We start from the raw sequence: 13,202 nt of genomic DNA, 5'->3' as shown, positions 1-13,202 counted from the left end.
ATGTTTAGTAAAAGATAAGATCAATACAGAAGCTAAAAGTAAAAATGAATTAATTAAACATTGATTAATGTTTTGGAGGCTAAACATGCAGTGATGGGTTTTTCTTTTTTGGTATTGCTAGGATCAATCTGGGACTGAGGGGTTAACTTTCTGTGGAATCTTGATGGTATTTTTTTTAATGTAGGGTAATTTTAACTTATGTAACATTTGTATGTATGTAGCTATTATTATTGTAACGCAGGTTGTGCCTTTAGTTCGTAGGTAGTTGATTTTTTGTTATACAGCACTAGCACATAGTTGTCTGGTGAAGCAGCACCAGCATTCTCTTTCAAATGTTTATTTAAAAGATCTTGGTTCAGTTTGCTCAGTCTGTTGTTGGTAAAGATGGTATCTGCCTTTTGCATAATTAATTTCTAAACTGACGCATTCACACTAAAACCTCACATTTTTGTTTGTGTTGTTTTTAATCTAATTTTTAAATCAAATTACATTATATCTGCAATGGAAATATCTCAGTGTAAATGTGACATCACACTGTTGCTTATATAAGAAAAACTGCAATAGAACACCCAGGGCCCAGAGAGGAGTTACTGTCCATCATCAGTTGTACTGTACAGCAGATCCACATTATAGTGGTTGTTGTTTTCTTTCTTTTTTTCCTCTCAGTGCAAACGTCCCTCAGCCCACAAAGCTATGAACCTAATTTTTTATTTTGATGGATTCTCTTAATTCTCTGTCATGGTTACAATCTTTGTATGTTGCTCAAATGTAATAACATAATGTATTATTTATTTATTTATTTATTGCCCACCAAAGCTTCAGATCCTCCCTGTAAAACAAATCCAGCACAGCCATCAAAACTCTGTACATACCCTGTGGTTGTTGGTCTGATCCAGAGACAACTGAGCTGATTCACTCTGTCATCATCTTGCCAACAGACTACCACCTGCCCACTGACAGCATGGCAGCAGTTAGCTGGCCCTGTGGTGTGGCTAGGTGTGGATATCAGTCTGCTACTGAAGGGGTGCAACCATCTGCCACTGCATATGGAGCCAGTCCAAAGCCTGGACAGCAACCCATCAAGCTCAGGATTCACAGTCAGAGTCAGAGTTTGACCCTTACTACTGCATGCTGTCAGTGTTCAGTGGTGATGTCGATACTACCACTAATAAATCATGTATTGCTGCAGTTGAGGGTAGCAGCGATACCCTGGCTTAGTTTTCTCTACTGAACCACAAATTACATACAATAAGGAAAAAATGTTAAGAGTATAATGGTGCATCAGAGTTGTGCTTTGGTACATTTTTCTATACATTGCATAAAACATGGAAGAAAACATTTTTGTTATTTAATTTGAAAAAAAAAAAAAGTTAATCATAACAGTTTTTATCCATTTCTCTTTTTGTCCAATGCTGCTGTTACAAACATTGGATCTGAATGACATCAGACTGTTTCCTCATTTGAATTTGTTCAATCCAGAATCCCTTGGAATTATATAAATATTGGATGATTCCGTGCATAAAAGTTTACGTCTACATCAACTGCTATTCTGGAAGTAGTGTACTCTAAGGCAGAGGCAAAAACTAGGAAAAGTGGAGGCTGGGGTGGTGGATGTGCATGTAGCACGGCTGTTGGAGATTGGAGTTTGCCTCCCATGACAGACCTGCAATAAATATTTGCAGTGTTAATAACTGTAATAATGATCTTTTTCTAACCTCACCCAAGTGTGTAGTTGTCTAACTTTAACCATACTTTAACCTATAGTTTACTATAACTAGTAATTATTTGGTTCATAAGGCATACTGAACCGAGGCAATTCTCACATCCAATTAAACATCTAGTGCCGAACAGTTCAGGACAACTACACTGTTACACCCATAATCTGTGCACACCAAAATAAAATCTAAGTTTCAAACCGAAATGTCACTTGATCACAGTACACACTGACAAACATACTGGAATTCTGTTGCCACAAAACCCAGTGTTTTCCTTATTGTAAACTAAATCCCAGTTCAACATAAAAATAAAATTGTTCGTGCAGCTATTCTCTATTTCTGTAGATTACAGTGTAAAAGAGAGGATACCATATTGGACATAATATGAGGCAGTATTTATCTCCTGGTACAATTATGTTTCCATTTATTACAACTGATATTCTTTTTGAATGGAGCGAGTATTATTGTAACTATGGTATTTTAGGGTGTTGTGTTGTGGATTTTTTAGCCTAATTATGTTGTTAAGATAGCAAGTTTTGTTGGTCCTTGAACTAGTTCAGTTTAAGCTGCAGGAGTTTGTGAAGCTGCTGTAACATGTTCTGCTGTGACAGAGGTAATAAATGAATGACGAGTGAAAACAAGTTCACAGCGTCTCCTGACGTCTTTACTGCAGAAACGTCTGTCTCAGCCGAGAATTACAGCTGTACAGATGATGAGTCTGAAAAATATTAACTGTCAGAGAAAACAATTATGCAAGAGGAATAAGAGAGAGAGTTAACGACTCGCTAAAGTCACTCAATCAGCTGATTAGTGGTCACTAGGGAAGCGAGCTGTCTACAGACATCCGACTCAACAGAACCTGAAGCAGCCAGATGCTGTTACATTGTCAGAGGCTGTGGGAAGATGAGAAAATTGCAGTCCCAATCTATTCACTTTAAATCTTTTCAGTGTTATTTTGCATGACGCACAGTGCGATCACTTACAGAGGTATAAAGGACTACTTCAGGACACAGCACTCACTTCATCAGTCACATCACAATACAGTTTTCGTTGTCACGATGCGTATCGTCACGTTTTCTGAATCATGATGCATCGTGTCACGGTGCATTGTTACACCCCTAATATTAACACATTAAGTGCAGTCCCACCTGCTCTGCAACACAATTTGCAACAGAGAAGCATTAATTGCTCCTCAAAGGGGGAGTGGAAATTGTCTTGGACACACATAACTGGACTTTCTCACATGTGTGAGAATCCAAATGAATTTTAATTTTGTATTTTGTAATTTGTGTGTTTGTCTTCAGTAATGTCACTAATTATGCTGTGAAGCCACAGATGGTGGATTTGTTTTGTTAAAACTCCCATAAATAAATTTGACTTGATATGTCTTTTTGTTCTAAGAATGTTGTCTATCTTGCAGTTGTCAAAGTTGCTTGAACAAAATACAATTTTATCTATATTCCAACCTGGTGGAGTGAGAACTCATAAGGTGTCATGCTGTTGTAACAAAGGCAATGCATAGCTGCTGTGTGATAGTGTGGCTTTGTAATGGAGAATCTTATGTAACAGATTAGAGAGCAGGAGAACATACAGCTCATTCTCATTCAAGCATACACATGTGCACTTAGTGGAAACCCACTGATGCCAGGACAGGAAAAAAGAATGAAATGTTAGCAATGATAAAAAATAACATAATAAAATAATAAAACTATATAGATAATAAATCATACTTTAAAGATGCCAAGTCAAAAGGTAGGGATTACAGAATAAAAAATCTATCAAAAATCTATCTCACAATTTGTCTAAAGAAGTTTTTATTATATTGAAATGATAAGGTACTCCATAAAAATATATGAGGCCAGTATTACAGTAACATGCCATTTTTTTCTCAATTAACTGATTCATTGATTGATTGACTAACTGATAACTCCACTAATTATTATAGCTCCAATTTTGACTGAGATGGTGAAAATTTTGCCTTTTTAACTAACAATTATGACTCTTTCTTTTAAATTAGGTTTTGATTTAACATCTCAAAATCTTTACTTATTTTCCTGGCAGCAATGGTTTGCAGATGTGTGTGCTTGAGTGAGAATCAGAGGAGGCACAGGTAAGTGTCTCCTAATGGCTGCTTGTTGGTACATTACAGGGTTGTACAGTAGCAGTGATGATGTTCATTATCTCCAATCACCTCTCTTTTAGTCTACGTTGTTGCATACACATATTCGTGCAAGGATTACAGTGTCTCTTTTTCACTGGAGCGTGGTCTCATTGTACGTCTCTCTCTCATTTATCTATAAAACATTCTCGATCTGTCCTCAAATCCCATAAGCTGCTTTGCATGCACCAGAGCATGCCCACGACTCCTGCCAAGGCCGTAATTGTTTGTTTTCTATCTTTCTAACCTGCCCTCATGCAGTTTGTTGGAAGAGTTTGGCTTCAGGCCATTGTGATGGCATGCCGAGGCACTGGTCAAGACATTGCATCCCCACAACCTCCAACTCTGCAAATGATGCTGACCTCTGAGCTCAATGTGGAAGAGGAAAAACACAAACTGAATTTTACTGCTTACCTCATGGAACACACACACACTGCTCAGTTCAGTTGTTTAGAGTGTCCTTCCACTTCATTGGTATTTAGAGCAGTCTGGATTTATAAGAATGTTTTTCATTTTTATCTGGGGAAATGAGACCCATTCCAAAAAATGAGCTTTGTTGCTCTGCATGTGTGAATTGGAATAGACACAGAGCCTGGTGTAATGTCTAAAAATAACTTCTCTTTCTTGTGGTTACTCAGCCTGTGTTACAGCCTTATTATTCTATGAGTAAATGTGAGAAATCATTATATGTAAATTAGAGGGAAATAGTTTGCGTATGCCCTTTAATTACGATGACAGTATGTTGACATTTACCTTGGTGACATTTTTTTTCTTTCTGTGAGGGACAAGAGAGAACTAATGTTTAGAAGGTTGATTCCAGCAGTCTACATGCTGACATTGTACAGCAGTGTGGGTTTAAGGACTTTCTATCTGCTACCAAATACTATTTATAATACTGATACTAGCCCACTATCACTACTACTTTACCAGTAAACACTCAGTGTTTTGAATGATCATTCCATGTTCAGCTGAATGTTTGTAAGTTCATGATGTTCAATAAAAAATAAAGGAGGGGATACTGATCAGAGCAATCACATACAAAACAGTATATGAGAGCAACACTACAGCCTGAATAATGACTTCTAAATTTGTATCAGTGTTTCTGTTGGCCGACAGTGCACATCTGCCCGGTCAAAGTTTTTTTAGAGGTGAACTCTGACCTGCTGGAAATATTATGTGACCATACCTAAACAAAGTCTACTGCTGTTTCTACAAATACCTATTCTGCTACTACCCACCACTACTACTACTCCTAATGGTACTACTGCTACTACAATACTGTTATTACAGCAACAACTACTAACATGATTATTACAGGTATGATTTGTGCCACAAGTACTAATACTGATACTAATATCACACTAATACTGATAGTAATAATACATATAGTACTATTAGTTCATTACTAAAGTAATAGTACTAACAATACTACTATTACAACTACTGTTATTGCTTTTGTTACTACTGGTACAAATACCATAACTGTCCACTACTTCGTCAACAACTTCTACATTCACCACCAGTACCACTACTTTCACTACTTCTATCAGTGCCACTGCTGACACTCCACTACTATTTACACTATGTTACTACTGCTAACCTAAGCAGTGCTATCCCTACTTTTAATAGTACTGTTCTACTACTATAACAACCACTTCTACTACTGTTACCAATAATTCAATTTAAATAGTCATTGTATTCAGTAATTGATTGTGTAATGAGTAATTGATTAATAATAAATTACATTTTACACTGTAACTGCCCGGTCCTACCACAACCTCCTTGGTGGAGCTAGAGGTTAAGTTCACTGCTGGAGGTGTGTGTTGATAGTTGTTTGATGGTAAGGAGAGAGCATCACTTGTCATGGTGGTGACCTTCCAGTTACCACAGAGCTCTGACCTTCAGGCTGCTATCTGTGTGGAATCAAGGAAGAGAAAAGATCCCTTCACTGTCAAAGAAGATTCTCCCCAACCAGCACGTACATGCACTACAGGAAGTAATTTCCTGTTGTTGTTTTCACTTAGCATTTTCTCACTGAATGTTTTATTCATTTCCCGGCATGTTGATTAAGTTAATGAAAGGAGAGACAGGAATTGAACTCATCATGTTTTATGGATCAAAGACACAATGAGGTCTGTGCCTCTTTGCCTGTGTTTTTTTACCCCAATTAGCCGAGTGGCTGACACTGCCTGACAGATGCTGGGACCCTGGGGCTGATGGAGATCGATACAAGACATGAGCGAGACACCCAGGGGAGTGTTGTTCATTGGGGTGTCAAAGCTGGCTCTCTGCACTGATATCTCACAGCCAGCTTAATGTATTTATTATAATCTGCATCATCTTCTCGCATGTTATCCCATTTTTTTCCATGCTTCTTTCGCTTATGCTGTTTTCCACAGAGGCCTTGGATTACATCAAAGTTGCTGTGTTGTTTTTAGAGTACAAGCTTCAAACAAAATAATGAGTGGATGTTGTCGACTAATTAACGTCAGCTGATGCAGTTTTTGTCTGCATAGTAAAAATAGTTGCTCTATATCTCCCTTTCTTCCAGTCTTAGAATAGCCTGGAGTTTATTATTGGAGGGCAGGACTCCAGATAGTGTTCTGAGTGACTGCAGTTTAAACCATTTATTTCATTCAGTGAGTTCAATTTGAATGTATTTGATGCAACTGGCAAGTAGCACTGCTCATGAGCCACCTTGTCACAGAGAAGGTTAAATGCTAATAGAAGGAGCTCTCAGTGAACACTGTTGACAAAGTGGGCTCTGTATAGCCCTGCAGGTCTCCTCTAAACTAAACGGGTAAACAGTATGTCTGTTTGTGACACTGCTCATTGTGAAACTGAGTATGTCTGTAGAGATGAATGTGCTAAAATGTACAGGTATATAATGTCTTAATAGAAAAGCTCAGTAAAGGACAGCTCTCTATCCAAGCCAAAACATAGATATTGGCTGATTCTGCATTTGATGACTAATATGATTTGAATCAGCAAACTGATTTGTGAGTGCTTCCTCCACTGTCATCAACAAAAAATCCAAATCATTTACTCTCCATGGTGTGCAATAAGATTTGACGCCCAAAATGCCTTGAGAGTGTTTTTAGTTTTAGCTTGCTCTGCACCACGCTGTAATGGATGTTTGAGGTCAAACTTTGACTGCAGCAGCGACAGCAGCAGGCTGTCTCACATTTAACCAATGCTTGCATGTAATTACCGAGTACATCACACCACACTGTTGGGTGCCTTCCTGTGTTAAAGTGGTTATTGTTACCTGTTTAGTTGTGGGGTGTGAGTGCACCATCACCTGGAAGTAGCTAGCTGAGGCTGGTTCCATCACTGCAGCTCTCAGCTGGGTCATGGAGGGAAAAAGCTGGAGGTGAAATGGCATGTTTTAAAACTAAAAAGCAAAGCATGCAGTTATTCATTGATATTCTTACTGTGTTGTACTGTTTATACACAAGTGCCTGTGCCAGCAAGTTTTCTCTCATAGCACAGGGGATTATTACATAACATGCCACTGTACTGTTTGCTGTCACACAGGGTCCCTGCATGATGTTCCAGGCAGACCTGTGTCATATTTTTGTTGCATTTTTATGTTGTTTGTGCAAAACCAGATAAAGGGGGCATTGGAGGCAAGTGTGATTAAAACTTTCATAAACAAAACTGCCTTCGGGACATAATTCATGGTGAGATGACAGCATGTGACACATGTATGATGTTTAAAGCTGTCAGTAGGAGTGTGACCTTTAATGCTGATGCTGCTGTTCTTAAAACCCCTCTTATCCATTTCACTTGACAAATGCAAATAACGATGACTTACAGGACAGTGTTTTGGAAGAGATATGATCATCAGCTCTCATCTACTGTCACAGTTTGGGGCAAGGACACAAGGAAAAGGACCCAAATGCAGACAGTTTGGGGAATTTATTTAAACAGAAACCAAACCAAAAGTACAACAAAAAGTCACTGGCTGTTCAGTGAGGAAAAGGTCCAAAACACAAAGAAGTCCATAAAAATCCCCAACTCAAAATAGTCCAAAAAACACAGGGGAACACACAAGAGTTCAGGAGAACATAAACAGGAACACAGGGGAGAAACACACAGCATGGGGACCAAACACATATGCAAGACTCTGACAAAGCACAGGTCAAAGCAGGACTATATGTACACAGGGATAATAGGTAACTCACACAGGTGGCTGAAAAAGAGGGAAAACAAGACAAAGCCCAGAAGTAAACCACCACCAACTACAAGACAGGACAAGAGACTTCAAAATAAAACAGGGACACAAGGAACAGGGTTATCGAAATATAACCAAGAAACCAGAAACACACAGGAACCAAAAACCACTAGAAACAATAGAGACAGAATCAGTCATTTCAAACCAAGAACTGAAAAGCCATTCTGAACACAAGAGAAAATGCTAATTTACAACAGAAACTATGAAACAGGAGTCACTCAGACAGTCAATCTACAATCTACAACAAAAGTCAATCGCTGTTGTATTCCCTCTTTTGCAAGTTATCTAGGTAGAAGCCACCTTGATTTTATCCTCAGGCCTTACTTGTCCATGTACATTTCCACAGCAATAATTCAATCTATACAACAACAGAGTCATCCTTACCACCCACTGCTCTGAGTTTCTCTTTTTAACAGGAAAACACACACTTCCTGTAGATGTTTCACATTAAAAGTCATTCAGTGGCTCATAGGACACAATCCCTTCCTTTCTTGGTAGGGTTTTTATGTGAAGTATGTGCAGGAAGAAAATCTGAATAAACAAAATGACGAAGTGGAAGCATTTTTAATTCATCTGTGAATGAGCAATGAACTTGCATGTTACATTCATATGTACTACACAGATGAGCAACTTCTTGCATGCAGCCTCTCAAACCATTTCATTTTAAACTGTTCTTGCATAAAACATCACCATTCAATCACTGGATGAGGATTACTCTCACAGCAAGACAGTAGCCTCATTATGTTTATTATTTGTTCAGCCATTCTTTTAAAGTTTGTTCCTCATTAGCTATTGTTTGAGAATGAATGAGCTGAATTTGTTTGCCAAGATGCTCTTTGGTATAACTTAACCTGGTGATAAAGATTGCTGAAAGCTTCACTCATCATGTGACCTTCATCTTTGTTCTAATAAGTCTCAGTAGATCATTATGCACTGCTAGTGTGACTGGTAGATAACTTAACAGGAATAAAACGGGTACAGTGATTCCCTGGTGAGTTGGCACACAGGTGATGACCTTACTAACTCCTTGGCAGAGCAGCTGCTAGCTTTTTTCTGGGGCTACTCTCAGATGGGTGTGTGTGTGTGTGTGTGGGTGGGTGGGTGAAAGGGAGAGAGAGAGAGGTGGGGGGCAAGAGTGAGAGAAAGAGTGAATGACAGAGCACATAAGAGAGAGAGAGGCACAAGAGCCAGCGAGAGTGGTGCAAGGAGTGGCTGAGCAAATTAATGAGCTGCGCACAGATCAGAATCAGAATCAGAATCAGAAACCTTTATTGACATCACACCAAGAGAAAATACGAGATTTGCTGTGCTCACCTAAAAAAAAAACGATGCTAACATGCTAACACACCACACACGCAGACACACAGACATACACCTCCATACACGTGCACACACCGCTATCAGAATAATCAGAATAAGTAGTACATAAAAATAATATAAGAAATAATATAAGTGCATCATACTCAATCTACAATGAAGTAAGTACAGATAAAGAATAGTAAAAATCTGTATGTGGTGGTCAGTGTTGATAAATTAATCAATTATTCTGCTGGCCAGATGGGAAGCGTTGGTCTGCAGGCCACCAGTTGATGATCAATGGTATATCTTTGCAAATATTGTGATAAAACTAGTTTTGAAATTTTTGCATTGAACGTTAAAATAATTGATTTATTGAGTATAACCTGGGTTTTCGAAGAATCATCCAATAGTCAGCAGTCAATATTCCATGGTTTTGTGGATGTGAGAAAGAAGGAGAAAACACAACTGAGAAATAAATGACATCAATTGAAATTCTAGAGGAAGGAGATATATTGTTAAATGAATAGAGAGAAAGCTAACCAAAGAAAACAATGGGAGAGACAGGGGTATGTGGAGACAGAAAACTGTGTGTCAGACATCAGTGCTCATGCAGTCCCATGACAGAGTCTGCTGCTAAAGTCAGTTTAACAGCTCTGCCCAAAAGACTTCTCTCTGATTCTCAGCATTAAGTAGGTTTGAAATGAAAGCTGACTAAATGTCTCAGTGACCAATTAATTGTATTGAGCCAGTTTGAATGCATGGTAAGGATGAACATGGCCTCTGTGCTCAGAACAGTAATTAGAGAGTTGTCTGCTGTCTGGAACAGAGAGAATAATGTGATCAGAACTCATAATCCATACTGAGCAAGGGCTGCAGTTGGCATTAGACTAGTGAGAATTAAGTAGCTTGCAGGACCTATTGTAATGAGCAGGGCTCATTTCACTGTGACTGATGGTCTCCTGGTTGCTGATGCTTGAAAGAGGAATTCTGGTGGAGCTGTTGTATGTGTGCATCACAGCCTGCCCATTCTCTGATGGATGTCACTGCCTCCTGTGAAGACCTTCTGTTCACTAACTAGAGATCACACCTCTCTGTTGTAGTACCCTCCCTCCAGTCAATGCTGAGCTGAAATCTGTAAGTGTTAGTGCTTGAAAATTGCAATGCTATAAATTGTATGTAAAATCATATGACATACAAATCAAACTGATAATCCTGATCTGTTGTATTTTCAGGGCTGGTTACTTGAAATACAGGTAGACCTAAAAATATCCACAAACAAGTTTTGTCCAAGGACACACAACAGCATGGTTTTGTTTCTTTCAGCTCAATCATAATTCTATTCCTACATGCCATGTGTACTTTCAAACATTTATGGGTTGCTGCACTCATTCCCATAATCCCACCTCCTCTCTTGGCACAAACATAGATGAGGAAGAAAGATGTGCAAAGCAGTTCAACTGAAGCTAATATGGTTCAGCAAGGAAACACTGTCTAGACTACAAAACATTTTGTACAGAATGGGGGCTGTGGATTTTGTCCTGCATCTCTTAAAAATACACTCCCTCTATGAAAGTATCACTTCATAGCCAGTGTGGACAGGAGAAACAATTTTGGTGACCATTTCTCTTAGTATAAAAGGTGATTGACAACAGACTCTGATGACTGACATTTTAACCAGTGAAAGTGATGTTCAGTGTCAGCTAAAAATGAGAGGCTTGCTAATGTTACCTAAATTTTTGTAGCCTACATTGTTCTTTGCTAATATAAGATATAGCCGAGAAAGGTTCGATATGAGTTTTATAAGTGTTGAAAAGTGATGCAACCTCAGCTTCTAATATGGTTTTTACAAGTGCATAGACAGTGATTTATTGCTAAAGTGTACTCTGTCTGTTTTCCCACAGGAGGTTGTGACGGTCAGGATGTGTTCTGAGCCCCAGGCACTGCAGAGGTGTGAAGATGGAGTCCTGACCTCAGGAGGTTCTTTCACCTCATAATTCTCAATTTGCTGTGAGTATTTCATCTAGAGACATCTATGTGACTGTAGACCACATAAAATCATGAGGAATTCACAAAATGTCAGATCTGAATACAAAGGCAGGGCAGGTTGCAAAGATTTTAAAACGAAGTCTGGCAGATACAGCTTAAACCTCTGGAACTAAAAGGTCATGTTATTGAAAAGTTTGATTTTAGGAAGTAAAGAGCTGTCAGGTATGAATATGTACATGTTTAGCACTCAATATTAATTTATGATAGCAATGGTTAAGGCAGGGGATGCTGGCAGAGTGCATGTATGTCAGACTGATATTAGACAATGTTGGAAAACCCTGAATTATGCTACAGTATGGTTAGGGTTTTTAGGAAGGATGATGATTATGGAGTCAGCATTCATTCTGACTGTGACTGGACACAGTGTCAAGTTAAAGTCAGACTGCTTTTCAGGTTTTTGCTGAAGACTTCCACTCTATGTGACAAAAAGTCGAACTTGGCTTAATATAATGTAATGCCACTTTATAACATGTAAACATGGATAATGGATTATAAGCATGGCTGACCTTGGTGTCTTTGCTATCGAACTGTTGTATGATAAAATTCTTACTTTCCGCCATTGCTATTCAGTATTTTCTGTAACTAACTTTTCTGTTGTGGTGTGTTAATATGGATAGACATTATTTCTGATACAGAGCTAAAATGCTTGACAGAGATTGTTTTCTTTTCAAAATACCTTTTTAAATGAATACGTATTAGTGCGGACGTAGCGCTAATTGTCATGTTTCCACCAGTGCACCGATTTTGCAAGGGAACCAGTCCATAATTACCATATTTCAGCAATAAACATTATATGAAATCTGTGTGAGGATGCAGGTACTGAGAGGTCTGTCTGTATTTTCTCATACTATAACTACCATTTTCATTGACAAATGACTTCAATTAATATATTACTGGAGCTGACTTAATTTCTGTCAGCCAATCACTATGAGTGTACTAAACCAAACAAATTTAGACCACAAGCTCACAAATACTCTTATGAGAAACATACCTCATGTGCTTACATTCACAAGTAGTCTGTAAATAAACCATATCTGCATCATTTACACAGGATTCTAGCATTTAAAGCCAAATTACAGAAAAGCAGACAGTGTTGATGATACACTGATAACAAATAATGAAGTACCAAGCCCATCCAGTGAGGTTGGTAAAGGTTGAGATATGACAGTAGAGAGCTGGTTTAAATGGCATCTGCAAACAAGCATGTCAATCTCAACACTAATGCTGGTTTTAATTTAGCTTCTATTTCTCTTATTTGTGCGGGCTTTCCAGGAGGAGTGTGTGGTTGTTTGGTAGCAGATCACCAGGGATTGGTTTTTATTTAGGATTAATATTTTAGCAGTGGGCAGAGCAAGAACACTTTGTTCCTAGAAAATCACCTTTTGGAGCTCTTTTCTCAGACAGATTTGCAAAATAACCCCAAAATGTCAGCTCTGAATTGTCTCCTCAGGCTGACATGTTGGGGACAAGCAGCACAATACAAAACAGGAATGTCCCCTTGCAGTGACAGTGTATGAAGAGAAAAAACCCATCTTAAAAGTTGTAAAAAAATGCCTTGTATTGCTCCAAAAAAACCTAATCTATGTTATATTAAATGAAAGGTGATTGTAGTCTGAGATAGTGTTGCTTAAGATGACTTTTTCTTGTTTCCAGATTATTATTATTATTATTATTATTATTGTTCCATTTTGTTCTTTTGATGTTAGGCACATTTCAGTATTGAGGACCAGTACCAGCTTGGATTATA

General features: G+C 38.3%; 2 protein-coding genes across 2 annotated transcripts in view; one reads left to right on the top strand and one right to left on the bottom strand.

Annotated features, from left to right (window-relative positions):
* The window catches only part of LOC108899331 (gap junction beta-7 protein-like), a 494,318-nt gene that overhangs the window by 276,445 nt on the left and 204,671 nt on the right, over window positions 1–13,202 (bottom strand). The gene's annotated exons all lie outside the window — the stretch shown is intronic.
* Window positions 11,335–13,202, top strand: part of lrfn2b (leucine rich repeat and fibronectin type III domain containing 2b) — a 51,512-nt gene continuing 49,644 nt past the window's right edge. The window contains exon 1 of the mRNA XM_051072058.1: window positions 11,335–11,416. The gene's annotated coding sequence lies outside the window, so the exon portion shown is untranslated. The remainder of the gene's footprint in view (window positions 11,417–13,202) is intronic.

The sequence above is a fragment of the Lates calcarifer genome, linkage group LG7_1, assembly GCF_001640805.2.
Source record: "Lates calcarifer isolate ASB-BC8 linkage group LG7_1, TLL_Latcal_v3, whole genome shotgun sequence".
NCBI classification, from domain to species: Eukaryota; Metazoa; Chordata; class Actinopteri; family Centropomidae; genus Lates; species Lates calcarifer.
Note: the sequence above shows the minus strand (reverse complement) of the source record. Positions and strands in the feature narration are given on the sequence as shown.